Raw genomic sequence first — 12277 nt, 5'->3', positions numbered from 1 at the left:
TCACCTGTGCTTATTTGCCATACGGCAAATACAACCAGGAGAAGAAATAACTTACAACTACAGTGATTTGGACTGGCCATGGAAAGAAAAGGTAAGTGTTAACTATTGCAAGGAAAAACTTTTTGTCATTGATAGTTATAGCCATGCAAGTACATGCAAGTACAGCCATGGCCCACTGGTTAGCACTCTGGACTTGTAACCGGAGGGTTACAACCCGACCAGTGGGCCGCGGCTGAAGTGCCCTTGAGCAAGGCACCTAACCCCTCACTGCTCCCCGAGCGCCGCCGATGTAGCAGGCAGCTCACTGCGCCGGGATTAGTGTGTGCTTCACCTCACTGTGTGTTCATTGTGTGCTGTTTGTGTTTCACTAATTCACCAATTGGGTTAAAATGCAGAGACCAAATTTCCCTCACAGGATCAAAAAAGTGTATATACTTATATACTTATACTTATACATGTTATAGGGCATTTTTAATCTGAAACAAGGTCTTTGTTTTTATTTTGTTAAGTTCAACATAGGGCTGTGACAGTAACCGTATTACCGTAATACTGCGGTCACGTGACGCCTACTGCGGGTCTGAGCTCCTCACCGCCATCACGCATAAAAAATTAAGAAATTTGTGAATAATTTGGGGGATTTGACTTCATGTACCCACCTGCAGAGGTGTTAAACTGACTGCATAACGGGAGAGAGATTCTTTTCAACCATGACAAATGCACAATGTCAGGTTGAAAACGTAGCAGAACCTCAGAAATAATCACGTTATGCAGTCAGCTTAAGACGTCTGATGAAGTCAAATCCCCCTATTGGCCTGCACATGTGTGCACGTAGTATGTAATGTCGTGATGTGTAATGTAATGAACCATCTTATGACATTGATTCTCAGAGAACTACAGTAATGTTAAGTAGGCTAACCTTCCATTTTCAAAACAAAACTTATCATCAAAAATGAAGCAAACCCGACCTTTAGTGTTGTGTTGGGGAGCGCAATGTTCCAACATTCCATTTGTTTACTATGCGAGTGTAGGGGAGAGCTGGCACAATCGTAACACTTTTCTATTCTCTCCGTTCAAACTCGATATACATAAAGCTGTTAAACATGAAAGCTGTAAAATTTGGCCAGAAAGGAGGCATACATGTTTACTCCATGAAAGTTTAAAAAGAATTTCTGTTTTGTTCTAGTTTGTTAAGAATTTAACCTCACAATGGCATGTAGGTCTAGGCTAGCCTAGGACCTACATTTGTTACAAAATGACGCAGCCATTGAAAAAAGTTTCTAAAGTTTAGTTGGTTGTGATGGCAGCACAAAATTCATAATCCATAACTCGCAATCAGAAACCACAGTAATTTCTTGCTTTCCAGCCAGTCGCAAATTATCTGCGAACCGGCAATCTCTTTGTTGAGGATGCCCTAACCTTGCAGATCATAGACAGAGAAAGCATGCTCTGGAAACAGAACAGATTTACATGTCAAGTGTAGCCATGGGTCTGTAGCTTTAAGGCAATTCTGCCTGGGCCTAGCCACGTTTCAACCATCTCATTCATTCATTTGTTGTTTAACAGACGTTTCAAGTAGTGTTGTCAAAAATATCGATATTTTGATAAATATCGATACTGAAATATCTGAACGGTACCAATACTAATTTCCCGAAGTATCGATACTAGCCGAGCGGTCACTTTCACTTCTCTCCAAAGGCGCGTTGACAAACACCACACGTGACGCACTCGTCTCATTCGCTCTGGTTAAATAGCAAAAGTGAAGTGAATGGAAAGATGGCGAGGGCGGCGCCCCCGCGACCGGCTTTGGTTGATTGATAAAGAACACCGCGAGCGGGCATGACGGAGAATAGCGCGGACACGCGTAAAAACACACCGCGAGCAGGCATGTCAGAGTCGGAGAATAGCGTGGACACGCGCTACACACCGCGAGCGGGCATGTCGGAGAATAGCGCGGACACGCGCTTCACACTGCGAGCGGGTATGTCAGAGAATAGCGTAATTTTAACTTTTCTGAAATATTAACCAAGATGGCCTAGTATTGTTGTTGATATGAGTCTGTGTTGTCTCGTTTTTTCACCGTAATTCTTAAAGTTAACATAATCTGACTGAGGAATCTTAGACAAGTAAATATTTTAACTGTGGTCAAATGTAAATTAACTTGTGCCTATTTAACTTTATTCAGAAAATTATTATTTAATTCTGCAATTTGCCTTCATTAGCGATTATCATCAATTTGATTACACAGATATTAATTAAACTAAACAGCTAGACAATGGCATCTCTGAATTCAATAATGAAATGCCTTTAACTGAAAATTTTATGTTTAATCTTATTATTATACATTACTGACACTCTATCCTCCAATTTGATACTGTTAAGTGCTTTTTTGTTACAGTAGGCTATATTTTAATCTTTGATAACAGTAGGTTAGACAAATACAACAGGTCATGTTAGCCCTGGTCCAATTAAAAAATATTAACAGATAGAACTCAGGACATTTTTGTTCATGTAAAATATACATGAACATTGTCATGTTCTAGACTTGTTATATTTAGCTTTAAATAAAAAAAATACCCCCTTAATATTGTGGCAGTTTTTTTCTCTGTGGTATCGAAAATGGTATCGAATATCGATATTTTTCAAGGTATCGTATCAAAGTTAGAAATTCTAGTATCGTGACAACACTAGTTTCAAGCGTGTGCTTTATTTGAAATACAGCATATGCATGTTGTTTAAAGGGACACCAGGCAAGCCTGATGCTTTTTCTCTACGAAACTCCCCCTTCGCTCGGTCTGAAGCTCTTTTCCTTTTCTTTGCATCTTCCGTCAAGGGTTTTTATACACACGTTTGCAACAATCGCTAGCGTTTAGTAGCCTGCCTCTGAGGATGTAATTGATCCTGCTTCGGTCGGCGGGTAGGATACACTGAACTTGCAAGCGGGATAGTCTTCATTCGCCCTGTAATGAGTCATTTAACCATATACCGATTTACGAAGATGGGTAATTAACACGAAAACGTTGCCTGGTGTCCCTTTAATAATGTTTAATAATGGTAGAGCCTGTTCCTTTAAAATATAGGCAAAGAATGTATTCTTGCTTTAGTATAGGCCTACATTTTAGGCTTATTCTCAAATTCAGATTGTGCAACTAGCAATACTTATAATGAAATGTTTTCTCTGACATTGACTATTTATATTCATTTCCAGAGTGATGATCTTGCACTGCAGTCCCCAGACAAAGTAGATGACTCCGGCAGTGTGGAAGCAGCACATGCTGCCACGGTTGACTACTGCAAAGTAGATCTACAGGTAACTGCATTATTGTATTTTGATTTGTTAGTATTTGTAACCTAATGGGACTGTTTGTTCCACACGATGCACCATGAGTGAATTTGTTCTTGCACTGGATACCATACAATGTGGAAGAATGTACTAATCCCAAATTAGGTAGCTGAAATGTTGAAGTTGGAGAACTTCAAATGGAGAAGCAATTTGAGCTAAATTCTTCTGGTTGTGAAAGCCTTCATTTAGACCTAACCAAAACATACCCTGTGAGGTGGACTGGATGTGTATATGAAATTGACATACACAATAGTAAAGGTTTGGAGAATTTTAACAAGGCCGACCCAGTCCTTTCAGTCTTTGTTTCTCCATTACATTGTTGGACCCTGGGAGCATCCCCTGTTCAGTTCAGTTTCAGTTTATTGTCCCCTAAGGGAAACTTGTCTTGCAGCCAAGTAAACATACACGTAGCACAACAGGTAAACAACAGTTTGATTGCAACATAATAGTTTAGCTACAGTTTTGATGCAGCATCTACATAAACATCCAATAGCCTTGCTAGAAAAGCAAACTAAAACAGCAAGATCAACACAACAGAAGCTGAGAACACAGTAGCCTTTGTGTGCACAATTATTTCCTGCCATTTACCATTACAAATCCACCTTTGTTTATTTTGTCCTAAATAATGGCAATGAGCGAGTTAACCCCCTGGGGTCGGCAATCACGCCGGCGTGATCTGCTCGCTTTTTTTCTTATCAGTGCAAAAGAGATTCAAAATACTTTGTTGGTTTTGATCTTACATTTAAGTGTTTTACATCATTCGATCCAGTTAAGTTTCTATTTTTTTTGTGTATACTCACAATAAAAACAAAGTGTTGTGTCTTTCGCCAAATAAAGAAAAATAAACATGATGCGAGTTCTGCCTTCTCTCTGTCAGGGAAGTCCATTCTGAAACGCGTCCGAAAATGAACTGTAACTCAGCGAATACTTGTCACTCAGGAACGAGACATTTGTCTTTATGAAGCTAGAATTCTCTTCTTTTAAATGAAGTAATTTATATTAAAAAACACATATTCTTAGTTTATGTAATCCGTTTGAAACCAAGGAGAGGCGCAGTTTTTCGTTCTCTCTTCATTATTTTTAATGAGCTGATGCCGCCACGCCCCCCGGCGCTATTCACATGCTAATAGTTGAGGTGATCTATATTCACATGGTAATAGTTTAGGTGATCTATACGCATCGCACACGCCCTCCGATCGATGCCATGATGAAAACACGCAGTTTCTCGTCAGATTCACGGATAGTTCATCGCGTTTTGAGGATGGCACGCTTCTCCGGTAAAGTCGTCCTCCAGATGATTATGGACAGCGAGGAAGAATTCACCTTTTCCTCAGAGAAACGGTTGCATCTCAGACGGAGAACGGCTGCATTTTCAAGAGCGAATTGATCCCACAGAGGATACAAGTTCGAGTAAGTTGTTTAGTGTTTATATAATTCTTTTCTGATTATATAGAACTCATGTGAATTTTCAGACTATATTTTGCTTAGTTTTGGTTAGCTTTTGACATATTACAGGAAAGATTGCCTTACAATATCCCTAACATTCGTCGTGTTTCAATGTGATATTACTCTCTAAACATATTTGTATTATATTTCAATCCGTTTTGATTAGCTTATGACACTGATTATCATGCTAAAAATACTGACTTTTGCGAATATCTGCTTAGGTGTAAATATGATTTCGTGCAAATATATTTCAGCCTCCGGTAAAATGTGATAGGCCTACTGTCTAAATACTAGACATTATATTTTTATATATAAATGTTCGGTTTTGGTTAGCCTATGACACACGCTAAAATATTGCCACAGATGATTGTGAATGCAGGTGTAAATGTTTGAAATGCTCTAAATGCGTTCGCAGATAATGGCCATCAACACCTCGCGATCTATGGCCCATAAATAGATATTTCTCCGTCCTATGGCCCATCAACAGATATATAGACTACATGCATTGTGCGTCCATACCCATTAATCGCCCATCTTTGGATAATGTATGCTAACACAGTTGTTTTTATTTTTTTAGGAATGTGTTTGCATCACGCTCTCCTTCTCCAGCACAGCAGAGGACGCAGGTGTCGTTCAGTTCTCAATCGAGAATGATGGTAAGTGCACAGACGTAATATTTTACTGATGAAATGTAATTGTGTTTACAATATACATAATATACTCGTCATAATATACAAGTAGGGCCTACCTATTCTTGTGTGAAATTACAAAATCGGTTGTCTTTTTCTTAATCCATGGCCATAGTGATTGATAGCGATAATAATACAGTTTCTTTGATTGTGTTATCAACAGATGTGACAATGAACATGTCCAAGCACCGGTCCCGAAGAGAGCCATGGCAAACAAGCAACAGGTCCAAGTCCACCCTGTCATGGAAAACCGAGACTGATGTTGACATGGTTGCACAGACTGCGTGATTCCTGCCCGGGAAACTGGACCGCAAGTGACCTCTGTTTACTCACATTCGCCCATGAGTCTGTTTGTAACAGTATACACTACCTTTCTTTCTTTTTTTTAAAGGATGTGTTAAGATATATTGTTAGGAAAGATTTCTATTTTCAATAAATGCTTTTCTTTTTAATAATAATAATAATAATAATAACAGTTTTTCCAACATTGATAATACCTGATTATCAAATCATGATATTAGAATGATTTCTGAAGGATCATGTGACACTGAAGACTGGAGTAAGGATGCTGAAAATTCAGCTTTGATCAAAGAAATAAATTATATTTTAAAGTATATTAAAATAGAAAATCATTATTTTAAATTGTAATAATATTTCACAATATTACTGTTGTTTCTGTATTTTTTATCAAATAAATGCAGCCATCTTCCAAAAATATTAAAAATGGTAATGTGTCCAAACGTTTGACTGGTACTATATGTTTATATATGTACGGTAGCACTGTGGTCTTGTGAGGCACAACATTTAGTTCCTCCACATAGAGGAATTACAATAAAAACAGATTAAAAAACAAAACCTTTGAATGTCCTCTCATTCTCAGATTCTCCTCTCTGCCTCACAGCACCTTGATGGGGGCATTAGCCATTGATGGGGCATTAGCCATGGATGGGGAGTGTCTATTGTCTCCCCTCATTCATATTCATGGCCATCAACACCCCTACGCATTAAGCAGTGCTGGCACAAAAACTGACTTGCAAAGTTTAAATCATTATATTGTTGTTTTGTGAAAGAGTGATCAGAATGATTTTCACATCATTTTGTAGTAAACATTCTAGCCAACAAGAATGGTAACTCAAAAGTCTTGTGCCAAACTATTCAGCATGAGTTATATGGGCTCATTGCAGTGACAAATTTTTTCCCAAAACTTACTAACCACGCATAATATTTTTTTTCTATAAAATGCAAACATGTAACTTCCATTTTGCTCACATATTATTGTAGCAGAGTTGGTGCTGAATACAGCATAATTATGTGTTGGCCAAAGGTATGTTGTAAGTAGCTGAAATAAGCACAAATGTCAGGGCATGTCAAAACCTCTCAAGGGCCCCAAAAACCCCTCAGACCCCAGGGGGTTAAAGTTGGCTATGATGCTATTTAGAAGCATGTATCCCAAGTTAGGTGTCCATATTGAGAAGTTGAAATACATCAAGTTTAAACAATGAGTTTAAATGAAGTTCATCTCTTTGTTAGTCTTTATTTGCAACTAATATATACCCCCATAAGGTTGACTGGCTGTGTTCATGAAGTTGACTACAGACAATTATGGAATTGGTCTATTTGTGAAAGTGTTTGTGCCACTAATGTTAAAAGTTATTATGTACCATATGAGGTTAACCAGTTTTGTGTGTGATGTTGACTACGGACAACCATGGAATTGAACTGCACACATGACACATATTGGGGTAGAGTAGTAGGGTAGAAGCCTGAGTGATATCGATTTCGAAGTTTGTATTTCCAGCTAATAATATGTACCCCACTCGGTTGACTGACTATGTGTGTGAAATTAACTTCAGGCAACCATGGAATTGTTCCTAATATTATCATATGTACCCCACACGGTTGACTGGCTATGTGTGTGAAGTTGACATCAGACAACCATGGAATTGGTCCCCACACATAACATTTACCCGGTCAAGTGTGATTGTAATAGTTAGAAATGATATTAGAGGATGTCATCCATGGGTTATATTTACAAAGGTGACCACCTCTTACTTTAGGTATAGACTATTGCTTTTAAATGTTTTTACACATGTATTACAATAGGTCTATATATCAAAGTGTTGCTACAAACATGTTCACCCTTAACTTAATTATGTTTGTACTCTTGTTTAGGATGATGTTGTTGATGTTGAGAGCACATATCAAGGAGAGGACCCCAACACAATCATTGTAGCACATCCTGATGTGGTTGAATTCCCTCAAACAGATCTGAAGGTAACTAAATCAGTGTATTTTCTTTATTCTCCTTTGGAAATAGAATTGAACTGTTCTGTTGCGGATAATGTGCCATCACAAATTGACCTTAGGTTTATTTATTTATGAATTAAGTGTTGGTCAGTGAGCTAAGGTTATCTTAGGTACAGTGTTTTTTAGACATTTTATTATCCGGGCTACATGATCAAATTTAGGAGAAGATGGTGAACTTCAAATAGGGTAGAAGCCTATGTGGTGTTGATTTCAATGCAAAAGTTTAATTTTTTTTAGCTAATGTTATATATGTACCCCACACGGTTGACTGACTGTGTGTGTAAAGTTGACTTCAGACAACTATGGAATTGGTCCCCACACATAACATATACCACAGTCAAGTGTGATTGTAATAGTTAGAAATGATATTAGATGATATCAACCGTGGGTTATATTTACAAAGGTGACCACCTCTTACTTTAGGTATAGACTGTTGATTTTAAATTCTTTTACACATGTATTACAATAGGTCTATATATCAATTACAATAGGTCTATATATCAAAGTGTTGCTACAAACATGTTCACCCTTAACTTAATTATGTTTGTACTCTTGTTTAGGATGATGTTGTTGATGTTGAGAGCGCATATCAAGGAGAGGACCCCAACACAATCATTGTAGCACATCCTGCTGTGGTTGAATTCCCTCAAACAGATCTGAAGGTAACTAAATCAGTGTATTGTCTTTATTCTCCTTTGGAAATAGAATTGAACTGTTCTGTTGCGGATAATGTGCCACCACAAATTGACCTAAGGTTTGTTTGTTTCTGAATTTAGTGTTGGTCCGTGAGTTAAGGTTATCTTTGGTACAGTGTTTTTTAGACATTTTATTATCCGGGCTACATGATCAAATTCAGGAGAAGATGGTGGACTTGAAATAGGGTAGAAGCCTATGCGGTGTTGATTTCAATGCAAAAGTTTACATTTTTTTAGCTAATGTTATATATGTACCCCACACGGTTGACTGACTGTGTGTGTGAAGTTGACCACCATGCAACTGCTGTTAATATTAAAATATGTACCCCACACGGTTGACTGACTGTGTGTGTAAAGTTGACTTCAGACAACTATGGAATTGGTCCCCACACATAACATATACTACAGTCAAGTGTGATTGTAATGGTTAGTAGTGATATTAGATGATGTCAACCATGGGTTATATTTACAAAGGTGACCACCTCTTACTTGAGATATAGACTGTTGCTTTTAAATTATTTTACACATGTATTACAATAGGTCTACTGTATATATCAAAGTATTGCTACAAACATGTTCACCCTTCACTTAATTATGTTTGTACTCTTGTTTAGGATGATGTTGTTGATGTTGAGAGCGCATATCAAGGAGAGGACCCCAACACAATCATTGTAGCACATCCTGATGTGGTTAAATTCCCTCAAACAGATCTGAAGGTAACTAAATCAGTATATTTTCCTTATTCTCCTTTGGAAATAGAATTGAGCTGTTCTGTTGCAGATAATGTGCCATCACAAATTGACCTTAGGTTTATTTATTTATGAATTAAGTGTTGGTCAGTGAGCTAAGGTTATCTTAGGTACAGTGTTTTTTAGACATATTTTATTCCCCAGGCTAGATGATCAAATTTAGGAGAAGATGGTGAACTTCAAATAGGGTAGAAGCCTATGTGATGTTGATTTCAATGCAAAAGTTTACATTTTTTTAGCTAATGTTATACATGTACCCCACACGGTTGACTGACTGTGTGTGTGAAGTTGACCACCATGGAACTGCTGTTAATATTAAAATATGTACCCCACACGGTTGACTGACTGTGTGTTAAGTTGACTTCAGACAACTATGGAATCGGTCCCCACACATAACATATACCACAGTCAAGTGTGATTGTAATGGTTAGTAGTGATATTAGATGATGTCAACCGTGGGTTATATTTACAAAGGTGACCACCTCTTACTTTAGGTATAGACTATTGCTTTTAAATTCTTTTACACATGTATTACAATAGGTCTATATATATCAAAGTGTTGCTATGAACATGTTCATTCTTCACTTAATTATGTTTGTACTCTTGTTCTTGCTTGTTCTTACTCTTGTAAATTATATTTATACTCCCTGCTCGCAGCGTTTCTTTGAGGGGGCAGCTGTGGCCTACTGGTTAGCGTTTTGGACTTGTTACCGTGGGGTTGACCCAATCGATCCCCAACCATTAGGCACGGCTGAAGTGCCCTTGAGCAAGGCACCTAACCCCTCACTGCTCCCCGAGCGCCGCAGTTGTTGTAGGCAGCTCACTGCGCTGGGATTAGTGTGTGTTCACCGTGTGCTGAGTGAACCAAATTTCCCTCACCTATTGTTATACAATTTAGTAGATTAATTTAGCATCTGATTTCCTAGGTTCAACAAATCCAACTTAAGTTGGTTGAGTACTCAAGCTCTGAAGAAGAAACCAGTGACACGGATCATGTCAGTTGCTCTCACCAGATTATTGAAGATGAAATCTGTCACAAGGTAATGCATTTACTTTTAATGACTTATATACTGTCATTTATTCAGCTTCTCTTTTTGTGACAGTCTATAGTGATCGTATTTGTTTGCCTTTGTATGTTAACATATGTGTGCTTGTTTTCATGTCCAGAGTGATGCTTTTGAGTTCTGTAATGCAAGTGATGACTCCAGCACAGTCAATGCAGCACATCCTGCTGTACTTGAGTTCACCCAGACAGATCTGCAGGTAAGGAACCAAGCGTATACTAGATTTGTGCACTTGGTTAGTACTTTCTGACTTCTTTAGGATATATTTGTATTTTAACTTAATGTGGTATTAAACCTACCTACCTTCCTAACCGACACGCTCTTAAGAGGGTTTTCTACGATTCATCTTACGATCGTTCGTTTGGTTTTTCCGACTGTTTCCCGAACATTCTCGTAGCGTGAACGCGCATACACTGCTCTTAAGATGCTCTTAAGGGGAGCTGTCCACGTTAATAGTTCTGAAATATCCTCTGATTTGACGGTGATGTCAGGTGACTGCACGTCACAGCTATAGGCCTACCATTTAAACTTCTGATCTACACATTAATTCACATCAATACGAAAATAGAAACACTTTGACATCTGCATGTAAGGATCCCAAGTAGGTTATATACCACACAGAGACATAAATAATTGTAATTATTTTAAGATTAGATTGTTGCACCATGCAATAATTTTTCGCGGTGCCACTTAAGAACACGTTTGAAGATAAGAAAGAAGTCGAGTAAGAAAGAGAGGAAATGTGTAGGCTTAGATTTTGATGCAGTAGGCTACAGACTAAACCACATGTTGCTTTCTCTGCTTTTTACCTCATAGGCCTAATAAAATATTCACTTAGCAAAGATAATGTCAAACTATTCTGGCAACGTCTCGTTTCATAACTTGATTGCATTTTTGTCCGCTTTTCATCACATTTTATGACCATTAAATGTAGGCTATGCTGTTTTGCGCGCTAAAATCTGATTCATCACAAGTAAACACAATAAAGAATGGGAACGTGAATTGGATTATGTATTCTAAGTTGTAATTCCTCTGTATGTCCTGTTGGTGACCTCAGTGAGAAGTACTGTTAAGACGCTCTTAACCGGTAACGAGTACTCTGGAGCACTCGTAGATCTACGAGTGTTTTCACGATGCTCTTAAGCTACGATGGTTTCGGGAAACAGTCGGCAAATCTTAAGACGTTCGTAAGAGGGACTTTACGACGCTCTTAGGCTTAAGATGCTTTCGGGGAAGTGGGCCCTGGCCTCTATTTCAGACCGGCCTTTAACCCAAACCTGTAGCCACACCAGGCGTTTAAAAGACACAGGCGTCTATTTGGGACTGTTATTTGAAGTTTTATGGTATACAATCTCTTATTTTAAGGAAGGGAGATTACAACTTAACATTTTGTTTTTTAGAATACAGAAAGATCATATGATGAAGATTATGTCCCTAAACTGAGAAGAACAAAAAGCATTGTGGTAAAAACATAAAGAAATTACCCTCATTTTATGTGTCAGCCACACTACAAACCTAAGAATAATTTTGTTTTATCTGTTTTATTTTAAGATGACAACTGACATCCCACCCATAACAAATGATCTATTTGATACTGATGACTCCTGCCCTGACAGTGAAGAAGAATATGTTCCTTTGTCTCAGCTGTCGTCAAAAAATGTGACAAAAAAAGACTGTATGATAAAAGGCAGCACTGCTTGTTCTGTAAAAAAACTTTTACAAAAATATCCAAGCATTTAGAACGGAAGCATCAAAATGAAATTGAGGTGGCAAGGGCTGTGAGCTATCCAAAAAATTCAAAAGACAGACGCATGCAGCTTGAGTACCTGCGGAAAAAAGGTAATTGGGTGCACGACACGGAAGTTATGCGAACAGGGAAAGGAAGTCTTGTTGCTTGTAAAAGACCAAATGAAGAAGCTAACGGCAATGAATTTGTCCACTGTTCCTTCTGCTTCGGCCTTTTCACCAGAAAAGTATTATGGCGACA

General features: G+C 38.1%; 2 long non-coding RNA genes across 2 annotated transcripts; both read left to right on the top strand.

The window, feature by feature from the left end:
• The first annotated feature begins 3986 nt into the window (after positions 1-3986).
• Positions 3987-5829, top strand: LOC306985971. Its single transcript, XR_013794897.1, has 3 exons — positions 3987-4475; positions 4506-5442; positions 5639-5829. It is a non-coding gene; the product is annotated as an uncharacterized lncRNA (long non-coding RNA).
• Positions 5830-10152: 4323 nt separating this feature from the next.
• Positions 10153-11753, top strand: LOC306985901. Its single transcript, XR_013794890.1, has 3 exons — positions 10153-10266; positions 10394-10489; positions 11691-11753. It is a non-coding gene; the product is annotated as an uncharacterized lncRNA (long non-coding RNA).
• Positions 11754-12277: the final 524 nt, after the last annotated feature.

Source organism: Phoxinus phoxinus (genome assembly GCF_949152265.1).
Source record: "Phoxinus phoxinus genome assembly, chromosome: 18".
Classification (NCBI taxonomy): Eukaryota; Metazoa; Chordata; class Actinopteri; order Cypriniformes; family Leuciscidae; genus Phoxinus; species Phoxinus phoxinus.
This window is presented reverse-complemented; position numbering and strand designations above follow the sequence as displayed.